Genomic DNA, 18,487 nt, shown 5'->3' with positions numbered 1-18,487 from the left:
AGAGGCCCACGTACCGGAAAAAAAAAAAAAAAAAAAATGAAAGGAAAGGATGCATAAACACAGGGTACAGATGGTGGTTACTTTGAGTGTGACAGAGAAATGCAGTGATGATGGCCACATTCTGGCATCCAGTTACTGTTGCTGAGTAACAAACAACGCAAAAGTTAGTGTCACAAAACTACCATTTAATAATGTTCGCAGATTCTATAGGTCAGAGACTTGCTTAAGAAACAATGGGGATATCTTGTGTTTGCTCCATGATGTCTGAGCCTCAACTGAGAAGATTGAAGGATGGGACTGACTTTCTTGGCAGTTGGGAACAGGAATTATCTGGTGATGTCTAGCTGTTGATGCTGGCTAATGACTGGACCACATATATATGGTCACTCCACATGGATTCTCAGTGTGGACTAATTGAGCTTCTTCACAGCATGATGACTGGATCCCCAGAGCAAGCATCCTAAGGGAGAAAACAGAAGTGCGTGATATTTTTATGATTTAGGCTAGTTGCATAGTGTCACATTTGCCAGACTTTACTGGTCAAGGTCATTACAGTGGTCCTCCCAGGTTCAAGAGGAAGGTATGGGGACTATCTGTGTGGCCATCTGCCAGAGATATATCCTTGTCTGTCAGAGGTGGAAGTAACTTATTGCCAAGGTTCTTATTTTCTTTTGGGGTAGTGATTCATGGGATTGTGCTACATTATTAAAAGTAGGCAAGGAAACAATGAAACATAAAAATAAATCATTAAGAACATTCATGGACTGGTGAGGAGAATGTGTCTTAAATAAAGTATTATGGTTACCATACTTTGGTGCACTGCAGTCCAGTAAAACAAATACAAACAAACCTGAAAGCTACTATTTATCTACCTCATTTGGATGCCCCAATTTTCTTAGATTTTTCTCATCTGATGTGTCTTTAGAGCTTCTCACCATCTTGGTCATTCTCTTCTCAATGCTCTCCAGTTAGTCGGCATTTCTCTTAAAGTGTCACACCAGAGGGCAAACATGGCTTCTGTCTAATGCAGGATACAGTGGAATATTTGCTCTTATGATCTGTATAGAAGACTTCTATTATCACTAAATTTTACATTAACTTTTTAGTAGCCATCTCACATCATTGGCTCATACTGATCCATGGTCATTTGAAACCTTTGTTATGTTTTCATACCATAACTACCATACCATATTTTTCTTACCATTGAGTCCAGATTCCCTCATCTTACATTTTAAAATTGTTTTCATGAATCTAAAAAGTCATTTACATTTCTCTTTGTTAAAATTTCAAACAGATGGATTTCAGTCCATTTTTCAGATCTTTGAGATAAAGTAGAATCTCCATTCTGTTATCTAGTATATTAACTTTCCTCATTAATTTTGTAATGTTCACAAATTTGATTAGTATGCTGATTATGTTTTGATCCAAGTTGATCAGGACATGGCAAAGAATAAGATCCTGGTGGATTTAGCCTGGCATGATTTGTTTTTAGTGAATCCAGTCTCTCTTTCTAAGGGGTCACAATTCATCTACATATTTCTCACTTCAAGAGGAGGTAGATGTTATATTTGCCAGCCTGTGGTTTTCAGAATCTATTTGAGTTTGCCATTCATTCATTCATTCGTTCATTCATTCATGTATTCTTTCACGTTACAGATACTGTACTAGGTGGTGACAATAAAAAAGTAAATAAGATGTAGCCTTTCACTTCAAAGACCTTATACGTTTGTTTCTCCTGCTCCCCATCCCTTTGAAAATCAGGGATTTGCCTATCTTTGGTCTTCTGGCACAGCTCCATCATTTCTTTAAAAGTGCTGACCATGGGATCAGATTTATGAACGTTATATTAAAACAAGGATAGGGTAAGAGGGCAGGAAATTGCTACCTTACTCAGGCAAGTCTTTGTGGAGGAGGTAGAATTTCAGGAAGTCTTAAAACAGTTGATGAATTTTGTTTGCATATTGCCTTAATTTTGTTAGATTGACATAATATAGAAATATAGTCGAACTCAGGACTAATTATTAACTTGTCCTGAGCCAGATTGTAAATATCAACATTTTTTACTACTGTTGGAAAAAATCTTAGAGTGTGAGGACTAGCATGCATCTCACACTAAAACTAGTTGTCTTTAAAAAAAAATTACATTATTAAGTTTTCCACTTTAAGTTTTATTTTGATATTCTGTATGTGCACATGTGGGCTAAGCTAAAAATCTTCTGGAAACAGTACCTTGGGCACCGAAGAAACAAAGTTTAAAATTTAATGTAGAATCAACTTTTTCTCTTCAAAGTAGTAACTTTTTACTGCCTGGTTGTACTCCATTATTGTGCTAATAAATCTATAGGGTTAACAAATTGAGATTTTACTAGAAGTGAGCCAAGTATAACTTTCCCCCAAAGCTATGTGCTAGAATTGTCACTTCATTACTAACATGGACTTCATATTACCATTCAGTTATTCTTCTCAATGAAAATTTTGACCATTATGCTGTGTTTATGTGTGTGCATTTTGCTGCTGTTTCCTTACTTGTCCATTCCTTTTCCTGTACCGCACTGTTTCTTTTTTCAGAGAGGAAGAGGGGAAAACCAATATTTTCTCAGTTCCCTTTTTTTAGTGCTATTCTTTCTCTTCTCAAAGACTCTAATTTTGGCCAAATTGAAGGTGGTGAGAAACATTGGATTTGAGATGGCTTTAGTGACAGAGTGGGTTTTTTTAGGGCTTCTTAAAAGCAATCAATATTGAGAGATTCTTAAGAGAAAGGCAACAGAAGTAACTTAAAGAAGGTGGAAATGGCAAGGCGGTAGAAACTGCCACATATTCAAGGATATTTGTTCAATTATTATGTCAGTCAGTCCTGGGCTGACTCCTCTGCCCCCAGAGAAAGTCTACTCTTAATGTCATTTTTTCCCTGTTTTTTTGGGGAAAGAGGGTGAGGGGAAGTGGGCAGCAGAAGCAGGGCCAGGGAGGAATGTTGAAGAAAGATGGGGAAAGAATAACGGTGTGGGTGGGATGCCTCATATATCAGTAGGAACTTAAATGAGATTTCTTATTGAATTCCGAGTTTGAAGGCAACTGGGGGAATACATTGATGCGTTTGGCCAATACCGTATCATATTCTGGTGTTGGGCATAGTTAGGCAAATTCAGAACTTCTGTGATCTTTTCTATTCTATGATGGAGAAGCAAGATGGACAATGACTTTGGAATGGCTGCTTCACTTGACAAATGGGAAAGTAAGCAGAGAAAAACAGTGAATATTGGCAAATTATAATCTGTTGATTTATAAATGATTATTTATTAAAATTGGTTATGTACTTTCTTTTTGGATGCAGCATGAGCTTGTAAACCTGAAAGATAACCTTTGCCTTCCAGAAATCCCCTTCCAGAAGTTTTTACATACGCTTATTGTTAATATGTTGACTAAGGTAAAATTATGGTAGAAAAGTTTCTATTTTATAACCTACTCTTTACAAGTAATTCATCATCTATTGCCTATTAACAAATAACTATTTGTACTTAAATTTCCTTTCCTATGTTTGTCCCTACTTTATTTAGTCTTTAGCTTACCCCCAGAAGTCTCCCATTGCTGATTGAAGTTTTAAGCTGAGAAATAAGTATTATTTTGTTTCCACTGAAAATTAATATAAAGGGGTACCTGTCTACAGTCAATCTTCTTTATTCCTTTTCTGAATAACAGATTCATCTGAAAATCTGTTGAAAGTATGAGCTTTCTCTTCATCAAAATATGCAAATCCAAATTTGTATACAGTTTTAGGGGGATCCAATTCCCTTAAAGGTGCAGGTATCCCAGTTGAATGTACTTTATTTGGGATGTAGGACAGCAAGGGTAAGAATGAATTATACTGTTAAGGTCTAGGCATGGAGATAGATTTGATACAGGAAAAGTGGCAGGAAGGTGTTACACATCTTTACACAGAATATTTTTTGATGGTGTGGGAGCATCTTTAATTAAAATACTATGAGAACAGCTGGCCACCAGCTAGCACTGGCAACACAAGAATGTCAATAAATCCATCATAGAAGAAAATTGAAGGCACAGCTGTTTCAAATGGAGACTCTGAGTCTGTAGCCCTACAGACAAGAGCTTCAACTTTTCCATTCTGCTCACACTTGCTGTAGCATCTTTAATGTTGAAAATAAGCTGAGAACTTCCCCAGAATTGTTAAAAAAAAAATACCACCAAGAGCATTTAGCCTTTGTAAAACGCTGGAAGAGTAGGTAATTCCAAACAACTCACCACATATCTTATTGTGAGTTACCAAGAAAACAAAAACAAACAAACAAACAAAAAATGAGCTCCAGGACTCATGATTCGGGGTGTCTCCCTTAACTAGGAGATCGCAATCCCACTGGCAGCAGGAAAAGGCTGGGTTCCAGGGTGCAGTGCCCAAAGTGGAGGGCAGGGAGCGCTGGCGAGCATGTAATGGCAACTGCTCGGGAGAACACATGAAGCAGTGCACCCCAGGTAGGTCAGGAATGATCCCTGGACAAGTCAGAACACATGGTTTCTGGTTTTATTCCCCATATTTGGCAGCCCCCTTTTTTCTCCTCCCAGTTTCCTTAGCTTTAAAACGGAGGCTAATGTGAAACTGAAGTGAGAGAGTATAGATTTAAGTGTTTTGGAATCTGTAATTTTCTCTACTTTTACCTAACTGGAAAATGACAGTAAGTAAAATAAATTCCTTAGTGCCTTTTCCAATGTAGGTAGCCTCTTTTGATGTTGGTAGAAGCCCTAAAGCAGGCAAAACATGGGAGATTATGTATACATCTTCTTATTGCTGGTGGGGAAAAGAAAGGTTTGCAAATTAAATAAATAGTGTAACTATAGCACATTTTCTTTCTTCTCTTCTCAAGATGTATCTGAGCTAAATGTTCTGTGATACTGATTAAAAAGAAAACAAATGACAATTTATCTAAAAGGAAAAGGAAGAGAACTAAATTTTTGAATGCTCATTATGTGCCAGATACTTTACATACTTTATCTCATCTAATCTCTAAAGCAGCACAAGAAGAAATATGTTTCTTATTTACAGATGAGAAAGCTGCAGCACAGAGAAGTTAGGTGAATTTCCTACCACACAGCTGAGTATCAAAGCTAGGATTTAAATCCAAGTGTGTTCAACTCCAAAGCATGTGTTCTTCCTACACACCATACTGGATTCTACCCGAAGCATATTATTGAGAAACAAGGCTTAATTTGATTAAACATAATAAATGTAATTGACCAATTCACTTATCTATTCAAGCCTGCCTTAAATATGTATCAATTATGGGACACTGTGGTAAGTACTAGAAATACAGAGATGAAATTGACTGCTTGCTCACAACCAGAGCTTCTGGTATCCATCTATACTCACTAAAAAAGAGAAATTCATTGAAGAATGTTGGAATCAACTTCCAAGTATGATTCAAATCTTTTTCACTAACATGGAGCTTCTATGTCATAATGCCTCTCAACTTATTAACATAGGATCATCTAAAACTGAGAGTTGATACAAATATCTTGAGATAGTTACGTCCCCAGATCTCATGCTGCATCTGAAGTTTTAACAGGAGCGAATTCATACACCTCGATAGTGAAAAGAGAGGCATAATTGTCTGTCACGTGGACTGACAAAGCCTTCTCAAATGTCAGAGCTACCTAGTTCTCAGGAAACTGGAGAGTCTTGGCTCATTAGGTTCAGGTTCAATAAGATGAGATGAAGATAGCCCTGAACCGCTATGCTGTGAGACAATGTCTTCACATGATGTGGATAGCACTATATATATATATATATATATATATATATTTTTTTTTTTTTTTCGGTATGCGGCCTCTCACTGTTGTGGCCTCTCCCGTTGCGGAGCACAGGCTCCGGACGCGCAGGCTCAGCGGCCATGGCTCACGGGCCCAGCCACTCCACGGCATGTGGGATCTTCCCGGACCGGGGCACGAACCCGTGTCCCCTGCATCGGCAGGCGGACTCTCGACCACTGCGCCACCAGGGAAACCCACACTATATTTTTAAAAGTATTTATTTTGGTTGGTGCTGACTATGCTTATCATCATTGCCTAGACATTTTGGACTTTGTTTCAGAAGGAATTCCAAACATTACTTATAAGAAGCAAACTCTAATCTTTTAATGTCAAAATGTATACCCAAAGGCTGAGGAATAAGGTAAAATGGCAAAACAAACACAATTCTTTTTACTGGAGGAATCTGCCAGCAGAGGGCAATATTAGTTTTCACACTTTCCTGATACCTCTACTGATCCTAAACCATTAAGTGTAAAATAGCTATTTAGTAGAAATCTTAGGCAAATAAGGCTAGTAACATACTAGAAGCAAAGATCAGGCAACTGTTAATTATCAAAATCTTAACATTTCTGATAAGAGTTAAGTTTATTTATCTTGCCATGAAAACTCTAGATACTGGCTGATTATAATGCGGCTGGAGGGTTACCATCTCTTTAGGGTATTTCTCTAGTGTCTAGCATATAGAAGTTTCTCAATGACTATACACTGAATGACTTATGAATAGATAAAGCTGACCAAATATATCCATGTGTGGGTTAGGGTAGAGACTGAGGGTAGGGTGAAAACTTCCCACACTGCCTTCTCATTGAGAATGTAATCATTTTTGTGCATGGTTTCTCTAAATGTTTCTGGTAGCACCTTGGAAAGTAGTTTCTGGCCATTTTGAAAATTTTAGGGTAACCTTAAATCAACTAGCTCTGCATTAGTAGAAGACAAACACAGTTGCTGAATTTTCCATGGAAGCGTTCTGAGTTTTACTTTACTGGTAAAGATATTTGACTAGATTGGATTTGTGAAGAGCAAGCTTTGGAAAATTAAACTGTTGTTGATCAATTTCTGGTTGAACTAAATGAGCAGCTTCATAAGAACTAAAGTCAGAAAGAGTGAAACTGTGACTTTTTTAGGATGAATTGAGTTGAGAGATATGATACAAATTGTAAGTCATATGTTTGCTGGGTATGTTTGAATCTTATTTTGTCAGTTTTGGTGTGCAGTTATTTTATTATTATTATTTTGTTCTTTATATAAGTTGATAGCAGCAATGTTGGTAGTTTGAATTAGTTGGAGTGACACCATTTTTTTTTCAACATCTCTTAAATGTGGTTCTAATTTTATACTCAGATTCGGCATAGAGCTAAATATTTAGCATTAAAGAATGCTCTTTGGGGATGACTGAATGAGTTTTCATGCTTCTAATAACTCATTGTACATTTGTGTTTAGAAAATCAACCCTAAGCCGTAAACTACAAGCCCAGTGGGAAGAAACCCTTGTCTGTGCAATCTTAATGTTCAGTTCCTTGGCCAGCCTGTAAGTCACAGCAAAAGAAATTTGTGGAGATGTTTTAAATGTAGTACAGAAAATCCTCTATCAAGAGATCTGGGATTAGCTGCAGTGTGACTGGAAGGATTTTGCTGAAATTTGTCCATCAAATCTCAGCAAAGTTCTCCCACTAGAGTCATTTATGGTAGAACTTGCTTTGCCTCTGCACAGGTTCTTTCCCAGGTTAATGCAGGTCAGGTTCCATAGATAGTAACATACCTGATCTATCATTAATAAGGCATTCGTTTAAGCAGTTTTTCCAGGGAAGGGTTTAGGTTTATGCTGATCTAGGCGCACTCTTGTCTCACATTGACTAATGACTGTAAGGCAACAAGCTGGTATGGGGCTAGAGCTTGTCACCAAATATCGTCAAACTAAATGATACACATGCTAATGACCTTGGGTTCATTAGCAAGCTGTTCTGATTGAAATAGCAGTTGTGATTTATTATAGATAGGATTTTTTTTTGAAAAAAGATAATAATGAATGTCTTCCACCCTTAATGTTTCAGTAACTAACACTATAGCCTTGCTTAAGTGGCAGTGATTTGCCATATGGCAATGAGCAACAGCAGTATTTTTGCTTTAGGGTACATTTTTCAATGCTTATTTATGCTATGTAATGCCTTTAGTCTGATTTCCAATAGACCCAGTAGAATTTCTTTCAGATGTTCTGTCTTTTAAGTGTAAGACATTATTCTACTTGATAAAATACACTCATGAATTACCATGAATTATTTAATTCACTTCATTGTATGGATGACAAACGACTAATATAAATTACTTGTATTTTTTGATGCTATCATATTCGTGCCTCATTAAAAATGGTTTTGGGGCTACTTTTGCTATTTATTTATTTATTTTATTTTATAAATAACCTTTTATTTTACAACAGTTTTAGATTTATAGAAAAGTTGTGAAGGTAGAATAGAAAGTTTCCATAAACCCCATATCCAGTTTCCCTATTGTTAATATCTTTCATGGGTATGGTACATTTGTTGCAACTAGTGAATCAGTATTAACTAAATATTAATTAAACTCCACCGTACTGTATTCATATTTGCTAGGCTTTTTACCTAATGCTCCTTGTTTGTTCCAGGATCCCATCCAGGATACCAAATTGCACATTAGACTTCTCTAGTCTATAACAAGAAGTCTTGGGGGGATTCTTGGAAGGAAAATGACAGATGTTATTCTCATCGCGTCGTATCAAGAATACATGCTGTCAACACGATTTATCATTGTTGATGTTAATTAACCTTGATCACCTGGTGGAGTTAATGTTGGCTAGATTTCTCCTCTGTAAAATTATTTTCCCCCTTTCTTTACTTTATTTTTGAGGAGCAAGTTACCACATTTAAGGGGTGGGTATTTATCTTCCATCTCCTTGAGGCTGGCCTTTCTACATATATTATTTGGAATTCTTCTGCATGGGAGAAGAACCCCTTATTTATTTATTTATCCAATCATTTATTTGTATCCTTCTAGACTGAAGGATATTTATTTTACACTTTGGGTTATAATTTAATATTATGTTTTGTTCAAATTGTTCCAGCTTAGACACTGGGAGTTTTTTCAGTTGGCTTCTGTGTCCCTCTGACATATCCTATTTGTGTGTGTGTGTGTGTGTGTGTGTGTGTGTGTGTGTGTGTGTACCTTTTTTGTTTTGTCTTGCATTTCCTTCATTTATGACCCAATAAGATGCTCTAAGCTCATCTTATATATTTCCTGTTCCAGCCTTAGAATCAGCCATTTCTCCAAGGAGCTCTGGTTCCTTTTACTGGAAATTGCCACTAGAAACCAAGATTTAGGCACTAAGTGTGTTCATTGCTATTGGTGTATCATTGCTTTTAGGCCTTCTCAGCTGACAGAGCAAGGAAATGCATGTGTGTATGTTAGCACATGTGTGAGATACATGTGTGTATATACACATCTCTATAAATATTTTTATATGTATCTATATGCATCTGTATGAAGTCAAACTTTGATTCATTTTGATGTCTCCGACTCTAATCTGTCACCACAGTATCACTCTAGCCTTGTTTTTAATTAAAACTTTTCAAAAAAAATACTGATTTTAAACTAAGTGTAGGCTGGAAATAAAAAGGAAAGAAAGAAGATTAATTTTTATGATATATTTCCTTATTTCTTCAGAGGAACCTGGAATTATTTATCATATTTTGATTAATATGATTTGAATAGACCTAAGATATTTTTAAAAAGTAAAGGCAGAAAACCTTGATCTAGGTAATTATTATTGAAGCCAACACCTTTACCCTTTCATGACTTTACAGAGAGAAAAAAATATTTGGAAGGCTGTGACCAGCTGTAGTACTTCTGAAAACAGAACAAGAAGAAAGAGGCTTAACTTATATTAGAAGAAATGTAAGGAGAAATATTCTGATAAAGAGAGTTACTGAATGTTGGAATGTAAGATAAGAAGTTAGAATTTCTTCCTCTGTTTGAAATTAGGACAGATTCCCAGCTGTCTAAAATAGTAGGTGTTTTCTGATTTTCATAGCTTTTTTCCTCCTTGAATTCTAGGACTCTTTACATCTATAATCAAAGCCTTAGCCTAGGAAAATTCCTATTTTGAAGACATGGAAGGGAGGTCTGCAAGAAGAGAAGAAAGGATGTTTCATCCCTAAAAATATATCATAGTTAGAATAAAAGTAAAAACAGAAAATGGGTTATATCTACCATCTGAACTGTACTCTAATACCTTTTCATATTCTTTCAGTATCAGGTAAATCCATATTAGAACATTGATCTTTCCCTTTCCATAAAAATAGATGTTTTATGGATGTTTCTAATAAACAGATGAGTAGCTAAATAAAATATTCACAGCTTCATACTATTCCTTTTTTTTTTTCTCCAAAGCTACATCCTGCTAAATTTTCCTCGCTTCTACAACTCTTTGATTAGGTATCTAGAGTTAAGTAAAGATAGATTCATGTATCATGTATCATGTATCATGTAGAAAAGTGATAATTACAGGTCCAAAATATACTTCCAGCCTTACTTCAAAATTTTGTAAGACCTTGGACAAGTCACTCTCTGGGACTCAGTTTTCTCTCTGTAAACTGAAGGCCCTGGAGTAGAAAAATGATCTCTAAAATCCTTTCCAGCATTTGAATTGGGATAAAGAAGCGGAAAAGACTGGGTGTGTGAATATTGCCCTGACTTTATGGGGACAGCATTCACCTGTGAAAGAGGATGGAGGTTTGAGAAGACATCTGGAGAGAGGTCATTGAGGATAGATGTTAATTTCTTCCATTCTTTTCAGAAAGGGAAGCTGAGGCATTCTTTGTTCAAGCCTCTCTTCTCCATTAAGCTTTCAGTTAAGCTTTCAAAACTTCTCCCCAAGTAGTCTGAGGATAGCTTGTAGGTCTCTTGGCCTTTATTTTAGGAGGGGGTGGGTAGCTGTGGTCCTTATGAAGAGCTCACAATTGAAATGCAAACCAGAACCATGAGTCCTAGAGAGCAAGGGCAGCGGCTGAGCCAAAAGTGGGGCTCCCTTTGGATGACACGTGTTCTTTCTTCCTCAGGCAGTGTACTTCCCATTCCATTACAGACAACAGGAGTTTGGCCTATATAAGGAGTAGAAGGCTTGGCCCCCGTGCTTTTCCCTCTTCTGGCTGTCCCCTCGGCCGACCACAGGCTTTGTGGCTCCATTAAAATAGTTAGAGTGTTCCATTCCCCAAAGCACACCATGACAGGGTTAGTCTGTTCTTTCTTCTCTTGACGTTCGTACCAAAGGAGAATAAGAATGTAAACATCTGTTTTATATAAGCCAATTCCTGACTTATAACTTGATTAGTATAAGAGAATATTTGATGTGATTAATTTTCCAGTTACAACATGATGGCTTTCTGTCCTTTTATTGCCTTCTTAAGGGAGACAAGAAAAAATAATCAAACTTTTATTTTTTTTTTAAGTTTCATAGCGGTGCCAAGTACAACCATTATGGTCGGTGTAGAAGTACTCTACTTTTAATTTAGTTGTAATAGCATGTTACTTACCCTGTAGAAATGTGCTCAGTAAACATAAAATAATCCTGGGCCTCATTACATAGAGAACTAGACATTTTAGGAAAGATCAGTGAGGATAATGTCAAACCATCTAGTGATTTGCAGGAGGCAGTTTACAATAAAACAGTGTATGGACACACTACTTTACAGCAATCGTCTTGAGAACTCACTCTTTTAAGGCAATGTTTTTCTGAGCTAGGCTTTATCAGGCCTAGTGTGATAAATGCTTCCAATTAGGTGATTTCTGGAAATACTTAACCAGTGAGCAGTGTCTGATCTTCTCGAGGGCAGGTCAAAGAATTTCAAGGGAGAAAACTGAATTGAAGAGAAGATTTTAGTGTTGACTTTGCTATAAATGTGCTAGACTACTTTTTAAAACACATCACCTTTTCATATTCTCCCCCTAAAATATAACAAAGATGAGAATCTATGTAACGAGACTTCTGAGAGCTAATTTGGTGATTGTTAGCATGAAACTGGAGATGTTCTGTAATCTACTGCACGTCACTGCAAAGCCTGCATTGTGTATTAATTTCCAGGAGGAGCTACTCCCTTCTCTACTCCTATTCCCTACCTCCTAGGGTCTTCTAGGACATCCTGGAGGTTATCTAGGATAGTGTCTAGGGTAGACCAAGGGAGGATAGGTATCAGCTACCAGTAGACTTACTGTTTCCTCTCATCCTTGTCTCTGTCCATAGAGAATTTAAAGGGTGTTTCTGACTTGTGCTTGTTTGGAATTACCTATGCAGATCTTTTATAAAAAGCAATGGAAAATTACCACATGCTTTTTTAAAATTAATTTATTTATTTTTGGCTACGTTGTGTCTTCGTTGCTGCACATAGGCTTTCTCTAGTTGCAGCGAGCGGGGGCTACTGTTCATTTGTGGTGCGCGGGCTTCTCATTGTGGTGGCTTCTCTTGTTGAGGAGCATGGGCTCTAGGCGCACGGGCTTCATTAGTTGTGGCATGCGGGCTCAGTAGTTGTGGCTCGCAGGCTCAGTAGTTGTGGCTTGCAGCCTCTAGAGCGCAGGCTCAGTAGTTGTGGTGCACGGGCTTCATTGCTCCGCGGCCTGTGGGATCTTCCCGGACCAGGGCTCGAACCCTTGTCCCTTGCATTGGCAGGCGGATTCTTAACCACTGTGCCACCAGGGAAGTCCCTACCACATACTTTTGATAATTTTTTTTGAAAAGTAAAACTGTCTTTATTTGCAAACAACATAATCATATATATAGGAAGTCCTAAGAATCTGCCTGAAAAACCACATCTTATTAAACTAATAACAAATTCAACAAGATTGTAGTATACAAAGTCAATATATTAAAAAGCAATGACATTTAAAAAAATTTTTATTTTATATTGGAGTATAGTTGATTTACAATGTTGTGTTAGTTTCAGGTATACAGCAAAGTGGTTCAGTTATACATATACATATATCTATTCTTTTTCAGGTTATTTTCCCATTTAGTTATTATAGAATACTGAGTAGAGCTCCCTGTGCTATACAGTAGGTCCTTGTTGATTATCTATTTTATATATAGTAGTGTGTATATGTGAATCCCAAACTCCTAACGTATTAACAGTTTCTCCTTGTCTTATCCATTGCTATTATTTTAGTTTGTAACTTGGAGCCTGAGGGCATCAGTGCAAAGCAGTGGAGAGCACGGGCTTGGGAATCAGCTTGCCTGGGTCCAAATCGTGATTCTGCTGCTCACTAATAATGACCTTAGGCAAACTGCATAAACTTGCCAAGTCTCCGTTTTGCTAGATGAAGGATGTTGTTAATATTATTACTGCAGCCTACTCCTATTTTTGTCTTTTTCCCCAACTTACTACCCTTATTCCACTCATTGTCTGATTTTGCTGAAGTATTAATCTTTTTGCTCTTCAGCTTAAATTCCTGCAGTCTTTTCATGTCTTCAGGATATAATCAAGCTCCGACCAACTTCATGCAGGTGCAACCTGACAGCATCTTGAGCATCTTGTCTCAGGTGTCTCGTGTGCCTCTCTTGTCTCTGTCCTGGGCTTTTCTATTGACGCCTTGGAGCATGATGCCAAGGAAACCAGATCAGCACCCATATAAGTGGGACCCAAAAGTTTGGGATTTTTTAACCTGATGGGGTAAGCCTTTGACCAATGAGGGTGCTTGCTGATAGTAGGTACTTTGCCCTTTTACCTCATTCACTGCTCTTTCTCCTTCACAGTCTTGAGGCACCTAACATAAGGGTTTTCAGTCAGTTCCACAGGACCCAGTAACTAGTAGCTCACGGCAGAGGCCAACTTGATAATGCACTTTTATACTGCCTCCCCTTTCTCTGCTGCTTCATTCCCCCTATCCCTCATGTCTGCACCCTGGAATCACACACCAGCCCTTCATTTCAGGCTCTGCTTTCTGGGAAACTTCAGCTAAGACCATCAGAGAATGTTACAGCTGGAACAAATTTTAGAAATTGTTTAGTATGACCTGCTGTGAGTGACAGGACTGAAACAATTAGTGGCTGAAGAGACTAGATTCTTAAACTAGTGTTCCTTCCAACATCATAGAGACTGTTTTTAATAACACAAACAGGAAAAAGGCTAGGATATATTGTTATTTCTGGGCAGTACTTTGACTTAAGCATCACTGTCTTTTTTGCCCAACCCTTCCTACCCCTGTCCTGGGCCATGCCCTCTTCCTAACCTGATTACTTTCTCCCATTTTACATTCTTGGTGTTCTCAGCTGACTGCCTGCCAAAATCTACTTTCAGGGACTCATTTATTTTAAAGTGTAAATAAAATTTCTGTCCACAGGGCTACTCTGTCCCCAGAGATCTGCATTTCAACAAAGATCAAATTTTATTGAAAAGGAGTAGGAGAGCCCACGTATGTCTCTCATGTGTTCCAAATCATACAGTTATCAATTATATAAGACTGAAGTGGAGAGATGCACTGGGATTACGGAAGTTAATATGTATTTCTACCTATATACATATGTAAGTAGAAATGCCTTTTGAGACATTAAATATTCCTTTTCTTTGTCACCCGTCTTTCCCTGTCATGGTACCTTCTGGACCTTAAACATTAAGTTCTTAAGTGTTACCACCCACTTAGATTTCAGGATGTTAGTGAAGCTACAAAAGATCTATAAATAAACAAGTAAAAAAGCCTCCCTAGTTATCTGTCCCTTCCAAAGCATTGTGTCCTCAATGCATATACACATAGCTTCAAACTTTCAATGCTGCAACTTCAAATAAATATCATGGTAATAACAATACCAAACTTTACTGAGTATTTATTGTGCCAAGTGCACTGTAAGCATGTTTTTCATTTTACTCTCAGGCAAAAAAGGACAATGATTCCACAGAGATGGGAAACAAATGAAGCAAGTCCTATAACTGTCCCAGTTTACCATCTTCAGAGGGATTTTACAGGCCATGGGGTGTGGAGGTGGAAGCAAGGTGGAGGGGGTCCCCCTTGTATATTCAGCTGAGTACTGACCAGCATGTGCATGTGAGGAAAGAGCCACTTGAAGGAATAAAGGTGACAGTGCCCACACTCACACAGGGATGGGGATAGGTCTGTCCCCACCTGCTGGATTGGAAAACCTCATGATTCAAAGAGCATTGGGTAGAGTACTCAGAAGGGTTTTTTCCCAGCAATGGGGAATTCGTTCTAGATTGAATACTGTTTTGGTCTGACCTAATAAATTTTAAAAGTGAGTCTCAAAAGGATCAAACTCTTTCCAAATAACTTTACTCTGTCCCAGAACAGAGCTCAAGAATATTTATAAAAATACAAAAATATCTAGTATAAATTCATAATGTAAAGGCAAAATTCATAATGTCTGACATCCAATCAAAGAATATGAAGCCTGAAAGGAAGCAAGAACATATAACCTATAATAAGGAGAAACACTGATTAATTGAAACTGATGTGTAATAGAACTGGTACAGATGTCAGAATTACCAGTCAAGGACATAAAAAGTTATTATAGCTGTCTTCTAGATAGTCATACACTTAAAATGAGACATGGGAGATATTAAAAAAAAAAAAAAAGAGATCCAAATAGAAATTCTAGAGATAAAAACTGCAATGTCTTAGATGTAAAGTACACTGGATGGGACAATTGGCAGAATAAACAGTGGAGAAGAAAAGATTAGTGAACTTGAAGAAATAACTATGAAAACTATCAAAAAATGAAACACAATGAGAAAAGAAAATACCAATTTAAAAAACTGAACAGAGCATCAGTTTACTATGCAACAGTTTGAAATGGCCTCATATGTGTGAATTGGGGTCTGCAAAGGAAAGGAGGTAAATATATTTGAAGAAATAATGGCCCAAAGTGTACAAATTTGATGAAAACCATACACTTACAGATGCAAGAATCTTGAAAAGCTGCAAGCACAAGAAATATGAGGGGAACCACATCAAGGCACACCATAATCAAATGGTTCAAAATCAGTGATAATGAGAAAACTATTAAAAGCATCAAGAGACAAAAAGATGTGGTTCATATAAAAGGACAAAAATAAATATGAGAGACATTTCTCAACTGGAAGCAATGCAAGCAAGAAGACAGTGGAGTGACATCTTTAAGGTACTGAAAGGAAAATAAAAACCTGCCAACCTAGAATCCTCTATCCAACAAAACAAACAAACAACCCCAAAGCCCAAACAAAACAAAACCCCCAAACTTTCAGAAACAAAGGTGAAATAAAGAATTTTTTGAACACACAAAAGTGAAAAAACTCATCACCAGCAGACCTGCACTACAGGAAGTATTAAAGCAAATCCTTCAGGGAGAAGGAAAATGACATCAGATGAAAACCTGGGTTTACACAAAGAGATGAACAGCACCAGAAATGGTGACTACCTGATTAAATATATTAATTTTAGAATTAATTAAATCTTTTAAAAAGATAATTGACTACTTTAAAAATTACATTAATATAGTGTGGGGTTTAAAATACAGTAATGTAAACTAAAATGGATGACTAACCAGAAAGGTTGGGAGGAAAGTAATGGAAGTATATTATTCTGAGGTTAAGTGGTATAATATTACTTGAAGGAAGACTGTGATAAAGATATATACTATAAACACTATAGCAACCACTAAAATAAAATAAGAGTTATAGCTAATAAGCTAGCAATAAATATAAAATGGAATCAAAAAATATTCAGTACACCCAAAAGAAGTCAGAAAAATAAGAAAAAAGAAACAAAGAAGAGATGGGACATAAAGAAAACAAATAGCTAGATGGTACATTTCAACCCAACCACATCCATAATCACATTGAATGTAAATAGTCTAATAGGCCAATAAAAGGCTGAGATTGTTTGCATGAAAAAAGCAAGACCCAGTTGTAAGGTGACTACAAGAAACACACTTTAATATAAACACACAAATAATTTAAAAGTGACAGGATGGAAAATGATATATCATGCTAACGCTAATCAAAAGAAAGTTGGAGTGCTATATTAATATCAGACAAAGCATATTCCACAGCAAATAATATTACCAGGGATAATGAATGTAACTTCATAATGATAAAAATGTCAGTCAAGAGGACATAATAATCCTAAGTGTTTATGCCTCTAATTACAGGCTTCAAAATGCATGAAGCAAAACCTCATAGAACTACAAGAAGAAATAGACAAATCCACAATTATAGTCATAGATTTCAATTCCACTCATAATAACTGATAGAACAAGAAGGCAGAAATCAGTAAGGATACAGAATGTTCGAGCAACACTATGAAACTTGACCTAATTGACATTTATGGAGCATTCCACCAAATAACATTGTTTTCAAGTATGCACGGAACAATTACCAAGATAGATCATTGAATCCTTATTAGGTAGGTACTGTCATTATTTCCATTTACAGCTGAATCAATGAAGGAGTAAAGAAATAGGTAACTTGATGAAGATACAGTTATTAAGTGTCACAGCTGGGTGTTGAACGCAGATTATCTGACCCAGAAGCCTTAATCACCAGGCTCTACCACCTCCCTTGAACACCTGGAACAGCTCAGGTCTCAGTGAAATCTCCAGGATTTAGAATGCAATCCCTTTTAGATAAACAAAGGAGTAGGTTACTCAAATAGCATTTTCTAAATACTATTTAGAAAGGAAGAACCTTCCCCCTTTCCTCTCATATTCCCACTCAGTCCAAATGGCCAGGCTGCTTCCTTTAAATGACGTGACTTATAGGTATCATAAACTCAGGGTCCAGAGTCCCTGGGTCTGAAAGAGAAGACAGTTGCAGACTATAAAAGGCTCAGGGGAGCTGGCTCTTCCTCAGGCGACCTCCGTGTTGGATGGGTGGTCTAACACACATTCCAACTCAGATCAAAATGCCTGCTGGTCCCTCTTTAAATGCCAGGATCCAGACAACAGCTCCTTTTGCAGGATGTGAATATGTTTTTATTAAAAAGAGGCAAGAAATCTTTAGCTTATGGTTGACTTTCTTTGTCCAACCCTTCTTATCTCTGTTATTAGTACCAAAATGTGTATAATAATTACAACACGGAAAAACTTTGTAATGTTTTACAGGGCGAGGTTTCCTTACTTATCAGCAAGAAAATGCCATAGGAGGGAACACATTTTCAATGGATCTTTGGCTGAGACTTGGCACATGGGTGTTCTATGGAAGGAAGTGTGAAATGAGGATATTATTCTGCCTCACCATGCTGAGGGGAGGGTTCATATTGCTCAGCAAACATGAATCTTGATAGTGAAATTTTAAAAAATTAACTTTTCTCTTCAGTATGATCTCCGCCCCCCCCCCCGCACCCTCTTCCTTTCCCTCTCTCCCTCCTCATCCTTTGCACTGAGCTGCCACCCTGTATTCCACACCCAGCTGATTTCCCTTCTACCATCTTTCCTAATTACAATCAGTGACTACCCAGTTCCAGCTGTCTCTCTCTCATTTCCCTCAACAGCCCTTTCCCCCTTCCTCCCGTTTCTGGCCCATCCAGCTCTGTCCTCCCTCCCTTCCCCAAAGCTCCACAGTCCCTGAGGAGATCAAAGAGTGAGAATGTGGCTGCAGCCCAGCCGGGATAACTTTCCGGCTCCCCCTCCCGGCTGGGCTGAGTTGCGGGCTGAGAGCGGGAGGCT

At 37.5% G+C, this 18,487-nt stretch overlaps 1 protein-coding gene across 2 annotated transcripts in view; it reads left to right on the top strand.

Moving 5' to 3' along the window:
- HMCN1 (hemicentin 1) overlaps positions 1-18,487 on the top strand; it is a 755,474-nt gene that overhangs the window by 205,986 nt on the left and 531,001 nt on the right. The window lies entirely within an intron of this gene.

Source organism: Mesoplodon densirostris, chromosome 2 (genome assembly GCF_025265405.1).
Source record: "Mesoplodon densirostris isolate mMesDen1 chromosome 2, mMesDen1 primary haplotype, whole genome shotgun sequence".
NCBI classification, from domain to species: domain Eukaryota; kingdom Metazoa; phylum Chordata; class Mammalia; order Artiodactyla; family Ziphiidae; genus Mesoplodon; species Mesoplodon densirostris.
Note: the sequence above shows the minus strand (reverse complement) of the source record. Positions and strands in the feature narration are given on the sequence as shown.